The following is a 14,437-nucleotide window of genomic DNA, read 5'->3' as shown; positions in this document are numbered from 1 at the left end:
AGTAGTTGCCGCATCGATGGATCGGCTGTGCCACAGAAGGGGGGCAGCTGTTTCATGAAACGGCCTCCCCGATCACCAGATCTCACTCCGTATAACTTACTTCTGTGGGGACACAGTAAAGATCTGGTGTGTGTACCGCCTCTACCACGTGATGTAGCAGATCTCCGGGAGAGAATACGGGAAGCGACTGCCACAGTCGACGATGTCATGCTGGGGCGGGTGTGGCAAGAATTCGATTACCGTATTGACCTCTGCCGGGTCACTCATGGTTCGCATATCGAATGTTTGTAAAAGAGATTTTCAGAGTTTCTCTTCAAAATGCAATATGTATGACATCTGCACAATGTTTAGTTCTTGAGCAGTAAATAACTGAAAGTGTTTCTGGACTTTATGTACACCCTGTATCTATAGGTGTATAGCATCTGAAAAATTATGGTACGTCAACAATCACACCAGCTGGGTGCCATTCCGTGCAGCCTACCAACGCTTCCCAATAGCAAAACCCTCCCACCACACATTTGTTATCACCACGTACACTCCTGGAAATTGAAATAAGAACACCGTGAATTCATTGTCCCAGGAAGGGGAAACTTTACTGACACATTCCTGGGGTCAGATACATCACATGATCACACTGACAGAACCACAGGCACATAGACACAGGCAACAGAGCATGCACAATGTCGGCACTAGTGCAGTGTATATCCACCTTTCGCAGTAATGCAGGCTGCTATTCTCCCATGGAGACGATCGTAGAGATGCTGGATGTAGTCCTGTGGACCGGCTTGCCATGCCATTTCCACCTGGCGCCTCACTTGGTCCAGCGTTCGCGCTGAACGTGCAGACCGCGTGAGACGACGCTTCATCCAGTCCCAAACATGCTCAATGGGGGACAGATCCGGAGATCTTGCTGGCCAGGGTAGTTGACTTACACCTTCTAGAGTACGTTGGGTGGCACGGGATACATGCGGACGTGCATTGTCCTGTTGGAACAGCAAGTTCCCTTGCCGGTCTAGGAATGGTAGAACGATGGGTTCGATGACGGTTTGGATGTACCGTGCACTATTCAGTGTCCCCTCGACGATCACCAGTGGTGTACGGCCAGTGTAGGAGATCGCTCCCCACACCATGATGCCGGGTGTTGGCCCTGTGTGCCTCGGTCGTATGCAGTCCTGATTGTGGCGCTCACCTGCACGGCGCCAAACACGCATACGACCATCATTGGCACCAAGGCAGAAGCGACTCTCATCGCTGAAGACGACACCTCTCCATTCGTCCCTCCATTCACGCCTGTCGCGACACCACTGGAGGCGGGCTGCACGATGTTGGGGCGTGAGCGGAAGACGGCCTAACGGTGTGCGGGACCGTAGCCCAGCTTCATGGAGACGGTTGCGAATGGTCCTCGCCGATACCCCAGGAGCAACAGTGTCCCTAATTTGCTGGGAAGTGGCGGTGCGGTCCCCTACGGCACTGCGTAGGATCCTACGGTCTTGGCGTGCATCCGTGCGTCGCTGCGGTCCGGTCCCAGGTCGGCGGGCACGTGCACCTTCCGCCGACCACTGGCGACAACATCGATGTACTGTGGAGACCTCACGCCCCACGTGTTGAGCAATTCGGCGGTACGTCCACCCGGCCTCCCGCATGCCCACTATACGCCCTCGCTCAAAGTCCGTCAACTGCACATACGGTTCACGTCCCCACGTCCACGCTGTCGCGGCATGCTACCAGTGTTAAAGACTGCGATGGAGCTGCGTATGCCACGGCAAACTGACTGACACTGACGGCGGCGGTGCACAAATGCTGCGCAGCTAGCGCCATTCGACGGCCAACACCGCGGTTCCTGGTGTGTCCGCTGTGCCGTGCGTGTGATCATTGCTTGTACAGCCCTCTCGCAGTGTCCGGAGCAAGTATGGTGGGTCTGACACACCAGTGTCAATGTGTTCTTTTTTCCATTTCCAGGAGTGTATTTATCGAGGAATAAAGAGCATAATTACAATTAAAAAGCCCTCGCGTCTCCTTTTATGTATGTTACGTTCGTTCCTCACAAGAGCTGGCGTATTCGAGGGTACAAAGAGTAACTTAAAAGGGTCCAGCTAACTTCTAGAAAATAGCATCTCATCTCCCCTAGACGTCTCACCCCCATGACATGCCTCAATTTCGTCACTTCCACGAAATCATTTAACATAGGTTTTCCAACCAATAAGAATCAAGAACAGACTGTGGCAGTTGATATGTTCCAATCCACACTCTGGCCTTGGCATATCACTGAAACGACCCATGGTTCAGTGGACATTGTGTATGTTGAAATCCAGTACTCACTTGCACCACACTTTCTGAAAGCCTCATTGCACTTCCGTTACTCACAGTCACCAAAAAAGAGAGAGGAAAGGAATGGAATGATTTTCACATACGCAAACGTACATGTAACTTTCCTCGTATAGGTACGAAACGAGGGTTGCCTTGCCTTTAACAGAATACAAAACTTCCTTTATTTTCAGTTGGTGTGGTTTTAATAATGTATAATTTTAATAACATGTAATTGATTCACCCAAATGGGCAATGGATCCACCTTCAGTGCGGATGCACAAGTAAGCCCGACCTCCTGCGGGAATCTCAGAGTAGCGACCATGGAGGGAATGGACAGGGACTGCGCCTAGGTGGCGCTCAATGGAAGCGTGGGTCAAACATGAACCATGCCAAGATAGTGTGCACACCTGCGACAACACTGTGGCCTGGGTGGCGCAATGGTTAACGTACTTGCATAGTAAGCAGGAGAACCTGGGTTTGAGTCCCAGTCTGGCGCACGTTTACACTTGTCTCCACTTATTCCGTGTAATGTCCCGATTCAGCTGACACCCGTAATCCCTTGCCTTCCCTTTCCTTTCTCCCTCCTCCACCTTCAGTTTGCATTTAATAACATCAATCTTATTCTTTACCTTATTATTTAAATCTACATTGGACTCATCTAATTCTTTCTCCAGCCAGTAATTTGACAAATACAAATGAAGGTACGAGGGTCACTCCAAAAGAAATTCAAACTATTTTTGTAAAAATACGGTTTTCATTCTGCATGTTTGAAAGTTTTACAGTATGTAAATACATCCTTCCCGCTTGTTTTCAAACTTAGTTCAATCTGTTCCCGTGAGTGGCGCCGTCTCAGCATGTCTTCAACATGGCTGCTACACTTGACGTTTGTCAGAAGCAACGTGCTTTCATAGAATTCCTGTGCCGTGAAAACCAGATAGTGGGAAACATCCACAAGAGGTTGAAAAAGGTGTATGGAGATGCTGCTGTCGATCACAGTACAGTTAGTCGGTAGGCAAGCAGGTTATGTGATGACAAGCAGGTTATGTGATGAAAGCGGGCACGGCAATATTGAGGATTGTCCTCACAGCGGCAGGCCTCGTACCGCACACACTCCAGACATTGTGCAGAGTTAACAAATTGGTGATTGCTGACAGACACATCACAGTGAACAAATTGTCACGCTACGTTGGAATAGGGGAAGGAAGTGTTTGCAGAATACTGAAAGTGTTGGCGTTAAAAAAGGTTTGTACCAGGTGGGTCCCCAGGATGTTGGCAGTGGCTCGCAAATAAACATGAAAAACAGTATGCAGCAAACTTTTGGAACAGTACGAGAGTGGTGGAGATGAATTTCTTGGAAGAATTGTGACAGGTGATAAACATGGCTCCATCATTTTTCACCAGAGACGAAGAGGCAATCAATGGAGTGGCATCATACAAATTCACCCAAGAAAAAAAAATTCAAAACCACACCTTCTGCTAGAAAAGTTATGGCTACAGTGTTTTTCGATTCCGAAGGACTCTTGCTTGTGGGCATCATCCAAAGCTCGAGTGAGTCGTGTTTGACCACATCGGCAAAAGTAGGATGTTTTGCTGTTCCGCGACAATGTACCGCCTCATGTCAGTCAAAAAACCATGGAAGCGATCACAAAACTCGTATGGACAACACTGAAACACCCGCCTTACAATCCTGACCTGGATCCATGTGACTATCATCTCTTTGGAAAACTGAAAGACTCCCTTCGTGGAACAAGATTTGAAGATCCAGAATGAGATTTTCACTCTGCAGCGGAGTGTGCGCTGATATGAAACTTCCTGGCAGATTAAAACTGTGTGCCCGACCGAGACTCGAACTCGGGACCTTTGCCTTTCGCGGGCAAGTGCTCTACCAACTTTTTTTTTTATTTTACGTTCAAGCACGCATTTCTCGCGGTTTTCTCATATTTTTGTCCACTCCCTGTATTTCAGCGAAAGAAACACATCAATAAGGATAAAACACAAAAACACGTACATTTTCTCATTGGAATCAGACAAATACATTTCGTTCACACTCGTGCAGTCGGAAAGGGTTGAACACAGCAAATGTTAATCAGAAGGAACATAGCCAACTATGTAAATGCGTTATTGTGCTTAATGTAAACCTTAATTTCGAACACGCAATGTCGGGTTCAATGCAACATCACTCTGATGAATATTTGTGAGCCATCAATCATGCAACGGAGTTTTCAGTATCCTACTCCTTTCATAACACGTTAACTACGGGAACAGTAATGGCGGATGTTATTTTCTAATACCAATGACAGGAGAACAGATTTCAGCCCGTGACAACATTATTCACACGGAAGCACCAAGTAAATGTCAATTGAAATCACTGTATTCTGAGATTGAGCCTGTCTGAAGATACTTGGATGTCCGTTTACAGGCAGAGCAGGCCCTAGCTGAACTATAGCAGTCCTCAAAAATACTGCAGTAACTGCTGTGTCGTAAGATACGCTGCCAGCACCTCCGATTTCCTCAACAAGCGGATTCTCACTCGTTTATTAGAATTATATATTAATACCTTCAGCAGCTGACGGGCGTTGATATATATCAACGGGGACAGGTGAAAATGTGTGCCTCGACAGGGACTCGAACCCGTGATTTCCTGCATACATGGTAGACGCTCTATCCATCTTTTTTTTTTTTTTGCAAGTATCAGGCTTGTTGGCGCCGGGTATGTTTCGGTGGCTCCTCTTTGAGAATTCATAAATGGTCGCTCAAAGTGTTTAATGCTTTTAACTGTTTTTAAATTTTAAGCTCAGGGTGTTTAAACTTGGTGGGCCTTGAAGTTGTGAAGTCAATTAAACTTTGTGTTCTGCCTTACGGCAGAGAGGTCTACTGCATGAGACCAACTGAGCTACCGAAGCACGACTCACGTCCGGTACTCACAGCTTCACTTCTGCCAGTACCTCGTCTCCTACCTTCCAAACTTTACAGAAGCTCTCCTGCGAAACTTGCAGAACTAGCACTCCTGAAAGAAAGGATATGTTCCAGAGAAACATCCCCCAGGCTGTGGCTAAGCCATGTCTCCGCAATATCCTTTCTTTCAGGAGTGCTAGTTCTGCAAGTTTCGCAGGAGAGCTTCTGTAATGTTTGGAAGGTAGGAGACGAGGTACTGGCAGAAGTGAAGCTGTGAGTACCGGACGTGAGTCGTGCTTCGGTAGCTCAGTTGGTAGAGCACTTGCCCGCGAAAGGCAAAGGTCCCGAGTTCGAGTCTCGGTCGGGCACACAGTTTTAATCTGCCAGGAAGTTTTAAGATTTGAAGATGTGTGCAGATGTGTGAAGATTTGTGCACGCTGCCAAACAGTGGCTCCAACGGGTTGGTCCAGAATTTTGCCGTGTGGGTATACAGGCGCTGGTTCCAAGATGGCGTAAGGCAGTTGAGAGAGACGGAAATTATGTGGAAAAATGAAAATATTGTTCCTAAAGGATGTATCTGCACAGTAAAACTTTCAAACATGTAGAATAAAAGATGGATTTAAAAAAATGCTGTGCATTTCTTTTAAAGCGACCCTCGTATGTTCTCGAATTCGAAAACATATCTAACTTTTTGCCTGTAAACTATATACACTCCTGGAAATGGAAAAAAGAACACATTGACACCGGTGTGTCAGACCCACCATACTTGCTCCGGACACTGCGAGAGGGCTGTACAAGCAATGATCACACGCACGGCACAGCGGACACACCAGGAACCGCGGTGTTGGCCGTCGAATGGCGCTAGCTGCGCAGCATTTGTGCACCGCCGCCGTCAGTGTCAGCCAGTTTGCCGTGGCATACGGAGCTCCATCGCAGACTTTAACACTGGTAGCATGCCGCGACAGCGTGGACGTGAACCGTGTGTGCAGTTGACGGACTTTGAGCGAGGGCGTATAGTGGGCATGCGGGAGGCCGGGTGGACGTACCGCCGAATTGCTCAACACGTGGGGCGTGAGGTCTCCACAGTACATCGATGTTGTCGCCAGTGGTCGGCGGAAGGTGCACGTGCCCGTCGACCTGGGACCGGACCGCAGCGACGCACGGATGCACGCCAAGACCGTAGGATCCTACGCAGTGCCGTAGGGGACCGCACCGTCACTTCCCAGAAAATTAGGGACACTGTTGCTCCTGGGGTATCGGCGAGGACCATTCGCAACCGTCTCCATGAAGCTGGGCTACGGTCCCGCACACCGTTAGGCCGTCTTCCGCTCACGCCCCAACATCGTGCAGCCCGCCTCCAGTGGTGTCGCGACAGGCGTGAATGGAGGGACGAATGGAGAGGTGTCGTCTTCAGCGATGAGAGTCGCTTCTGCCTTGGTGCCAATGATGGTCGTATGCGTGTTTGGCGCCGTGCAGGTGAGCGCCACAATCAGGACTGCATACGACCGAGGCACACAGGGCCAACACCCGGCATCATGGTGTGGGGAGCGATCTCCTACACTGGCCGTACACCACTGGTGATCGTCGAGGGGACACTGAATAGTGCACGGTACATCCAAACCGTCATCGAACCCATCGTTCTACCATTCCTAGACCGGCAAGGGAACTTGCTGTTCCAACAGGACAATGCACGTCCGCATGTATCCCGTGCCACCCAACGTGCTCTAGAAGGTGTAAGTCAACTACCCTGGCCAGCAAGATCTCCGGATCTGTCCCCCATTGAGCATGTTTGGGACTGGATGAAGCGTCGTCTCACGCGGTCTGCACGTCCAGCGCGAACGCTGGTCCAACTGAGGCGCCAGGTGGAAATGGCATTGCAAGCCGTTCCACAGGACTACATCCAGCATCTCTACGATCGTCTCCATGGGAGAATAGCAGCCTGCATTGCTGCGAAAGGTGGATATACACTGTACTAGTGCCGACATTGTGCATGCTCTGTTGCCTGTGTCTATGTGCCTGTGGTTCTGTCAGTGTGATCTTGTGATGTATCTGACCCCAGGAATGTGTCAATAAAGTTTCCCCTTCCTGGGACAATGAATTCACGGTGTTCTTATTTCAATTTCCAGGAGTGTATTTTATGGCTTTAACAATTAGCTCTGTTTCTTCCAGCAGTTCTAGACGAGAGCATTCGGTGATTTTAATCTTGTCTCTTATTTCCTGCATAATGTTATTTTTATAACAATCCACATCTTCCTGGGTGTACACTACTAGCTCTTCTACATCTACATCCATACTCCGCAAGCCACCTGACGGTGTGTGGCGGAGGGTACCTTGAGTACCTCTATCGGTTCTCCCTTCTATTCCAGTCTCGTATTGTTCGTGGAAAGAAGGATTGTCGGTAAGCTTCTGTGTGGGCTCTAATCTCTCTGATTTTATCCTCATGGTCTCTTCGCGAGATATACGTAGGAGGGAGCAATATACTGCTTGACTCTTCGGTGAAGGCATGTTCTCGAAACTTCAACAAAAGCCTGTACCGAGCTACTGAGCGTCTCTCCTGCAGAGTCTTCCACTGGAGTTTATCTATCATTTCCGTAACGCTTTCGCGATTACTAAATGATCCTGTAACGAAGCGCGCTGCTCTCCATTGGATCATCTCTCTCTCTTCTATCAACCCTATCTGGTACGGATCCCACACTGCTGAGCAGTATTCAAGCAGTGGGCGAACAAGCTTACTGTAACCTACTTCCTTTGTTTTCGGATTGCATTTCCTTAGGATTCTTCTGCTGCACATTCTTGTGGAATTTCCATATATTCACAACTTTTACAAACGAGTCATCATTAAATGTTGTTGCGCCGCCGGTTTTAAGCTCTGCAAACGGTTGTTTTGTTGCAAAATGCACAACATCCAGTTCAGCACACTTAGAGACGATGTAACCATCCCCTTTAAGCAGATCCAGGTGGAAATGGAGCTTTATAAACAGGTTTTTCGTGTGTGCTTTTGTGTAGTAAACCTGCTCCAATCCATTATTTTTAGCCCGGACTCCAACATATGGCCACTTTTGGGTGCTATTAATATTAAATGCAGATATTTTATGTTCTCCAGTTGGTAGTCAGATTTCGCCACACACCTTATTTAAAACAATAAGTAAGCCTTTTCTGTGCATTTGCAATAGCTCCTTCTCTTTCCAGTTGCATTTTATATTCTTCTTCTGTGGTAATTGTCTTCGCTAAATACTCCAGTTTTCGTTTTTTGGCTTCGACCTCTTCTATTTCTAGTTTTCTTTCCCGTACACACACCATACTAACTGCACTTATAGGCGTAATTTCTTTAATGGGGAATGGCGTAAGTCCGATGAGATGTTTACTCTTTTTCTTAGAGCTTGTGGAATAACTCTGTGGATGGAACAGTGTCCTGAATTGAGAGAAATATGTTTCTCCTGCTTTACTATAATGTTTCAGTATAGTACTTACATTGTCTCTGTTGGAGTCAGTGTTAAGAATCTTCACATAGTTTACGGATAGATAATTAAAACTGTATGCAAACAGTACATAACTAATAAGCTTTTCTCGGTCTTGAGAGTCTGGTAGGCTCACTTACATACCAGTCAACTTTTGGCTATTCGTGTTACCACAGTAGATAAACTGCACAATATTATTAACCATCTCACAGCAGCTGTTTTGTAACTTGTTAATTAGCTGACACCACGCAGATGTGACTAACACAGGTTACATGGAGCACATTGTAAATACTGTTTGCTATAGTTTAAAACACTCGAACAGCTTAGCACAGGGTCAAACACACGATCCATTCTGTAGTTGTATATTGCAGCCTCCAGTCTGGTAATACCATGCTGTTTACCAAGAAGGACCTACAAATTTCTCGTAGTTGCATGTCTGGGCAGTTTACAGAATCTGACTTCGTTCACACCTGGGCTTGTGATAAGACATATAAATTTGTTGCATATCTTTCCTCTACAGTTGGAGGTCATCCGTATTAAACAGTCTATTTCAGCTGTCTTGTCGTTGTCCACAATCACATACATGCTTCTGTGGCGGTCTCCTCTCATGCAGAAGTTGTGCTTTGATACTAGGCAGTAGCATATCTCGATTTTATTACAAATCCCTCTAAATCTTGCGTTATGTCCAAATCCAAAAGGTAACAGCCCTCTACACGTAGCTGTTGCAATATACCAGGCAGCTCTTCCATTAGAACATCCATTTAACGTCAGGTTTATATGGTATAGCAACAGGATTTCTATATTTCTTCGAAATGGTTTCCAGCGGTTCCTTGCCTTATCCAATATTCCCCCTGCGCCTTTTTAGTAAATTACTGTATGTTAATGTTCATTTCGATTGTAACTAAAGAATTATGTTTTATTCCTCTTCGCAGAATGTTGATCTAATGATGAGCCCTTTATAAGATCTAAACCAGTCATCTAAAAACAAAAATTACCAAGTTATGTGCGACCATGACTGTGTTAACTGAAGAATTCGAAATATTAATAGATCACTGTTTTCCTGGACCAATGTTCAAAAAATTTCACTTGCTATAGACATTTTGATGTGTATGCACAATTTGTCAGCTTCATGGTCTTCCTCATATTAAACTACACCGTGATGGCTGTAAAAAGAACAAATAAAAAAATTATTCACTAAGCTATAGTGACTGTAAGTCTTGATCACCTGTTGTTTCATACTCGAATGAGCTTGCACAACCATTTCATATATATCTATATATAATATAGTGAGTGAGTGTGTGTGTGTGTGTGTCTTTCATATGTGACATACTCATTACCTATGCAGGTGGCTTATCAAGACTTGCAGCTGCCAATATAGACATGGCCCTGTCTCTTTCTCTCTACATCGGCTAGACACATCGATGACTGCAGTAGTGTTAAAGGCAGTGTCGGTAAGAGTGGCGACGAGGCTGGGGAGGTGGTAGCAGTGGGGATGGTGACAGCTGGAAACTCTTGCTTGTAAGTACTGACACCTGGTAAGTAGAGCTAGTTTATGAGCATGCTTATTCTTTGGATAAAAATCAGTAGCACTGCTATGGTTATAAAATATTTGAATTATAGGATAGGGATGTGGTGGAAAATAAGAAAATTTTGTAGGCAATATTATTTTTTGTTTACATATACACATATAAATTGTCACAATTATGTACACTTGTGTTCTGAAATATTTTCCATATAACTGTTTTCTATAGGCCTTAATTTCAGCCTGTATAGTATTCAGTCTTGTAAGAGCAACTACATGCTCCTCAATTTGGCCCTACGGAAGTTGACGTATAAATAAATAAATCTGTCATCCATGAATTCAGCTTATATGACTCTATGCTTGTAGGATCTACACTTGTAGACTTTGGCATTGGATGAATACATCCATTTGTACACTATTCTGAATGCTTCATATTTACATTATTCTCTAGCAAACAGTACTCAAACTCACAGTATGCACTTCTAGCATAAGAATACCAGCAGCTCATTCTGTCTTTAGCAATATTTAACACACAGTATAGATTGCCCAAATTAACAACACTAGAGTGTTCTATATTAATGAGTGTGTTTTCTGAGGTTAATTCCTGTATTGCTTCCCCAAACATATAGGCTACTGATACCTTTTTCCTAACTACAGTATATGGATGTCAGTAGGTTAATGGGATAGGTCACACTCATTTTTCTCAATGTACTCCATCATACTGCATAGGTAGTTTTATTTGTACCAAAAATACTCCACTCTAGCAATAACACACTGAATGTCTTCTACTTAAATTACTACATCAAAGTCATGGGGGGGGGGGGGAGGTGCAGAGGAGTTAGCCTATATTCATACGTCATACGTTTAGATCCACTAGTAGTCATATTATACATATTGGAGAAAAGCAGTATTCTACTGGCACTTAACTGAGCCTTGGTGACCTCAGGTAATTCCAGCAGCAGCTTTTGCTGCTGTGGCTTTGGTGGTGGCAGCTCAGAATAATCAAATGGCTGTGGGCTGTGTCTGCTGTAATGGTGCAAGCAAAATAAGTTGAACAGCTTCATATCCTGGTGAAGCATTTCAGATAGTACTGCGTCAGGGTCTGTTGCACTGCTGGAAAAAGTAAATAAAGGAACATGAGTATAAACAAGCATATTAATAACTGAATAACAGCAATAATAATTAATAATAAGTAATAGACCAATATTTACTTTCAAAAGTCACAGACATCTTCTGGTCAGGGCCAGTGGATGACCCCTGTTGCTGCCGCTGCTGCTCCTGGTTGCACTTCATGGTGATTCTTCCACCATGGTGTATAGACCTCGAATGATGGCATTCATGAAATTCGATATTTTATAATAAAAAAAGTGGATTGGTCCAGAGAGAAAGAGGGATGAGTGGGAATGGAAGGAGGGATGGGAGTCACATTTAATTTTATTTTTTACTTTTTTGAGTCATCAGTCTTCTGACTGGTTCGATGTGGCCCACAATGAATTTTGCTTCTGTGCCAGTCTTTTCACTCCAGAGTATTACTTGCAACCTACACCCTCAATCTTTGCTGGGTGTATTCCAGTCTCTGTCTTCCTCTGCGGCTCTGTCTAGTACCATGGAAGTTATTCCCTAATGTCGTAACAGATGTCTTATCTTCCTGTCCCTTCTTCTTGCCTGTGTTTCCCATATGTTCCTTTTCTCACAAATTCATTAATTTTCAACTTTCGCCTGTAACACCACATCTCAAATGCTTCTGTTCTCTTCTGTTCTGGTTTTCCCATTGTCCATGTTTAACAACCATATAATGCTGTACTTCCTTAAATTAAGGCCTATGTTTGATACTAGCAGACTTCTCTTGGTCAGGAATGCTCTTTCCTCCTGTGCTAGTCTGCTTTTTATATCCTCATTGCTCCATCCATCATGGGTTATTTTACTACCTAGGTAGCAGAATTCCTTAACCTCACCTGCTACATTATTGCCAACTTTGATGTTAAGTTTCTAAGTGTTGTCATACCTGCTACTTCTTATTACTTTCATCTTTCTTTGGTTTACTCTCAACCTTGAACATTCTTTGCACAGTGTGTCCTATCAGCGACTTGAGATTAGTAATCAGTTATAACTTGAACCAGCACTGCCCTACTACTCCCATCTGACATCTCTTAAGTGAAATATGGCACCTTTTTATTTTTGTATCACCTATGTCTAATAATATTCAGATTTCAAATAAAGATTTGTTTAGGTATTAAAGCATTTCTGTGTTATGTTCTCCCAACTGAATTTATTATCAAGTTGTAATCCTGACAATTTAACACTGTCAGCCTCTCGTATACAGTTTAGACACAGTGTTATCCTTTCAACAAAGAGTGTAGAATACTCGAATCTATATAATTTTTTTTTTGTACGTTGTTATCCTACTTGTATATTTTTATGTTAATGTTCTAAAAGTTCTATTAAAATTGTAATGTCTAAGTGACAAGTAAATTCAATTACAAATTTTCATGTATATGTATTTTAAACTGTAATGTTTATTGACAAGTCCTATGTCATTTCGATGATGTACTACAAGGACGCTAATAAATTGAATTGAATTGAATTGAATATTCCTGCATGCCAAAGACAGTGCATAGTGTACGGTACATAGCCCTACTTGTAGGTTGTGTATTTAGCAGCTTCCAGGGCCAACAAAGATTTGATTTTCAAGACTTCATATAATTATTGATTAATTTAAAATGTTGTCATAATCGACTCGGTAAGACATATATAATCTTGCATTAACGGTTTAAGGCGATAAGAAATAGTAAACATAGGAACTGTGTAGGCCTATACTGTATTTTTTGAGGCAGTGTAAGGAGGAATGCAATAAGCAGCCAGTAACTGTATTATGAAACATGCCAATGTGCGTAAGTCAGTAATGTATAAGCATTTACACAATTGTGTGGAAAACATATCGAAAGGCAAATAAAGATTCTATTTCTATAGGTTGTGTTTCTATTTCACAGTGCGCAGTTTACCTGCAACATATTTATCTAGACCACTTCGCGACTTTATTTCTAATTTCAAACTTTTTTCTAATGAAAGTATTCACTGTTCATGCAGTAAAAGTTCAGCAGTAGGTATAACGTTTAAATTTATTATTTATTTATTACTATCTCAATTCGCAACACATTTTGCTGACAGTATACACACTTACTACTGAATGCATCTGCAAAATTATGTCATTTTACGGCTCATAACTCGAGAGATTTGACGTCGTAAACATTAAGGTCAGTGAAAAAGTACTGTAGCTGTTTTATACTTGGGAGTTAGAACATTTAAAGAATGAGGGTAGGGGGGCTACTGGTTTTTTACTAAATGAACTTACTTTATTAATTATATTCTTATGCTATTACTGGACAACAATATCGTAGTATTGTCACTATGTAATCTTTGGTTATTTGTTACAAATGGCTGGCTGTTTCTTTTCGTAACCTTATGATGCTTTTAGGAAAATGGCGTATATTATTCCACAAATACGTCTTTTATAAGGAAACTATGAGTGTTCTAATAAAGAATCTAGTTTAATTTACTCTGTAATTCGTCGTAACACACCTATGCTGCTTAGTATGTTGTAATATTCTGTTCCTATATGATAATGTGTATGAAAATGTATTAACAGCATGGATAGAAATCAAATTGTCAAACTTTAGGGAATTAAATAAGATGTAGAAGCAAAAAATAATGTCGGGCTCGTCCGGGATTTGAACCCGGGACCTCTCGCACCCTAAGCGAGAATCATACCCCTAGACCAACGAGCCACGGTAAGAATTCGGCAATTATAAAAGTTTTCACAAGTAATAGCCTTGCCAATAGATCAAGTTAGATTAACATAGGAATTTTATTGTTCATATACAGTTAGATGCTTGGGACATAGGTGACTCTTCAGTTTAAAGCTAATTCTCATTGTAAGTATACAGAATGATTATAGGTATTCTGTAATTGTAAGTACCACAGAGTGATTTAAAATAATCATATTGAGAATAAAGTAAAATTGTGAATAAGTATTTACATAAATTACTTTTTTAGCATGACAGAATAAAATGTAACATCAGACACAGTTATTTGTGACAGTCAGTCATAAATTCTTCTACACTGTAATAATATTTACTTGCCAGGTATTTTTGTAAATGATGTCCAAATTCTTCTGGTTCATAATTTTTAAATTTTTCACAGACTTCATTTCCCAGACACATACCCTTATAGTAAGGTGTCTTATCCAGCAGTTTTA

At 43.2% G+C, this 14,437-nt stretch overlaps 1 non-coding gene across 1 annotated transcript; it reads right to left on the bottom strand.

The window, feature by feature from the left end:
- Positions 1-13,895: 13,895 nt before the first annotated feature.
- On the bottom strand, positions 13,896-13,967 carry Trnap-agg (transfer RNA proline (anticodon AGG)). Its single transcript has one exon. It is a non-coding gene; the product is annotated as a tRNA-Pro (tRNA).
- Positions 13,968-14,437: the final 470 nt, after the last annotated feature.

Source organism: Schistocerca cancellata, chromosome 6 (genome assembly GCF_023864275.1).
Source record: "Schistocerca cancellata isolate TAMUIC-IGC-003103 chromosome 6, iqSchCanc2.1, whole genome shotgun sequence".
NCBI lineage: Eukaryota > Metazoa > Arthropoda > Insecta > Orthoptera > Acrididae > Schistocerca > Schistocerca cancellata.
The sequence above is the reverse complement of the archived record's forward strand: the minus strand, read 5'-3'. Positions and strand labels throughout refer to the sequence as shown.